At 42.2% G+C, this 2,917-nt stretch overlaps 1 pseudogene; it reads right to left on the bottom strand.

Annotated features, from left to right (window-relative positions):
* Window positions 1–614: 614 nt before the first annotated feature.
* Window positions 615–1,388, bottom strand: LOC149157364 (cullin-1 pseudogene; annotated as a pseudogene).
* Between the last annotated feature and the right edge of the window lie 1,529 nt (window positions 1,389–2,917).

Genomic DNA, 2,917 nt, shown 5'->3' with positions numbered 1-2,917 from the left:
CATTTCCACAATTCCACTTGCATTATCAGCTATTGGCCCAAACACATCCATTTTCAAAACACATGCTGCAGTACTAAGCATTCCCATAGAGATGCTGCCTTCCAGACAGATTGAAGGAAGGTGATGGTTCCCAAGTAGATCATAGCCAAGGTTCCATTTGTCTGAGACTGAACCCATGTATTACTACGAGGCTTGCCAATATACACACCGCCAGAGAAATGATTTAAACAAAACTGAACATGCTGGATCCCGGTCACAGCAAAGCTAGACAATACAAACGCTTCCTCTCAGCCCAAGTAGACCTACAGGAAACCAAAAGTGGAAACCAAATCCAGAACACAATTATGCACGCGAGCTCGACACCCTTGTGTGGGACTCTCTTCTTTGGGCTGGCAAGATCATCCATGGCCGTCATTTTAAGGTCCGGACGTGGATCTGAATGCTCTTAGATTATTTCTCAATCTCAAAGCAAATCGTTCTCCTGCCCATTACCAGCTAAACGATCTAGCGCCCTCACCCTGTCAATGGCAACCTGTAGATACCAGTTTGCATATCATGTTCTCCTCGGAACATTCAAACCCAACCCAAGCCTAATTTAAAATGCCACGTGCTTACTACCCTGCTCTGATGGTATGCAGAAAGTCCGTTTCATAAGCCACATTGCGGCCCTTCTTGATTGCCTTGAAATCAGGTTCTAACATCCATTCCAGTTGCTCAACGCACTCCGTCACTAACTGCTGGTGAGATAAAACTTTTCGGCTCTTCATGATTCTTACAATTGATGCATCAATAGCATAACGCCGAGCTTTATCTACATCCTCAATAACTTTTTTCTTCTCATCCACCGGTGGAAAAGGAATCTTTATTCTCCTCATTTTGTCGGTGAATTTTGCGTTGAATTCAAAATAATCTGTTTGCGCCACAGTTTTTGTGTTTGGTTTTTTATTGAGGATTTTGTATTTTGCGCATGCAAGGGAGTGCAGTGATCTGACAATATCTTCATCGGTTCAATTCAACTGAGACTTGATTTCAGAGTAACTTAGCCTCTCTGACGCATTGAACAGCAAAAGTGCAGATACCTGATGAGTTGTCACAATAAGTTCCATTGGCTTAGGATCAAACTTCCCAATAATATTACAGGTTCCCAAAGAATATATCCATGTAAGCTTCCGATGTTTAGTTTTTGTTTGATAAAGCTCTTTGAACACCTCAACACATTTAACCATCTCAGCAGGTAGATTAAGATCAAATGACTTGTAACTTGGCCAAAATCCAGTTGTCAAAACTGTCACAGTCAAAGCTATTCCGGGATGCGCAAGTGGGTTCTCATTAAGATATTCTTCATAGTTCTGAACGGATAGATTATTGAAGCGCACATAACGAAACATTCTTTCCTTGACCAGAACAACATAGTTGCATTGATTCAAGACAGCATATTTTCTTTCAAGACAGTCAAGCAGACGGCCAGGTGTTGCTATTACAACTTCACATATATAGTGAAAACTCAGACCGCAGAGAACTCATTTCTGCCCATAACCTGTAATTGTCCCTCAGAGTTATAGGATGATTTCCTCCTCTGTTGGTATCTTCTGTATAGCCCTCATACTGTCCAAGAATTACATCTTCAGCTCCCCTCAGGTGCAACCTTTTCTTGGAATTTGAAATATCTTTCACAACGCCATCCCTGCCCTGTTTCAATATCATGGTGACAGGTATTGTATGTGGTTATATAACAGCTTGACAAACCTCGTTTCCTACAGTGTTTCCATCAATTCACCTTAAATATCTGTCATTTCCCAATTTCGTAGCGCAGCCAGTGCAAGATCGGTGTTTTTCGCTACGAAATCACTAAAACAGGTGGCGCTGCGAAACTGCTAACGGATTTATGCGCTGCAAAAACAGTTTGTCCTTCAGCTAGTCTGAGCAATTTTGGCCACAAAATTTTTAGTGATAACAGAAGGAAAGCTTGGGAAAGGTTGGGGAGGCTAGGAGAGGTCCCCAGGAATCCTTAGCATCCGTCCATAGAGGTTTCCTCACGTTCAGATGCTCAGCAACCGAGTGTGTGGGCTCCTACAGGATGTCTGCAGGGGATCCTACAGGAAACTCAGGGATTTCTACAGGAAGTCTATTAATTTCTACAGGATGTCCTACCGTGGGTGTTTTGGGTGATGGTGAAGTGGTGGAATGGTATGGGGGGATATGTAGGATGGAGATGAAGCTGATGATGGCTCAGGAGTAGAGAAATAGGATGGAGAACAAGTGTATGAAGTTGGTTGGTGGATGGAAGGCTAGAACAACGAAAGGTCAAGAGAATGAATTTACGTGGGGAATGGAGGTGTTGGAAGGTAGATGGGCTAAACAGAGGTCAAGGATGTGGCTTTGGGCATGGTCGAGATGAAGAAGAAGGAAATGGAATGGTAAGGAGCAGTGTAAATAAAACAAATTGCTTATGACTGTCACCAAAAACGAGAATTCATTAACCTATTCTACCTGTGCTATGAACTCAACGAAAAGCAATGTAAATCGTGAAGAGAAGTGTGCATGAAGCTGTGATGAAGGCGTATGGTTCAAGAGTGAAGTGCATGGAAAGATCTATCATGACAATGACTGTGTTGCAGCGTGCATAAAGGTAAAAGACTGCGTTTTTTTGGTGGTTGGTGTAGACTGCACCCCAATCTCCAAACAGAGATGGCAGTGGAGGCTCTCTCAAACTTTTTCTTGGAGCTCCAATGAGTTATCAACCTCCTATTCTAGCTAAACAACTGAAAGCAATTTAACCATGAATTAAACTCACTCAATCTCATAAAAACTAAATCAGCAGACTGTAATTTCGAATTGCATGTTAAAGCAAGGAAACAAAGTGCTGGAACCAAAAGGCAAATAACATTACAAAACAGAGGAGATCTATTGCTCTTAG

The sequence above is a fragment of the Pinus tabuliformis genome, chromosome 5_2 (assembly GCF_031772625.1).
Source record: "Pinus tabuliformis cultivar Carrire ecotype Pingquan chromosome 5_2, CPIR1, whole genome shotgun sequence".
NCBI classification, from domain to species: Eukaryota; Viridiplantae; Streptophyta; class Pinopsida; order Pinales; family Pinaceae; genus Pinus; species Pinus tabuliformis.
Note: the sequence above shows the minus strand (reverse complement) of the source record. Positions and strands in the feature narration are given on the sequence as shown.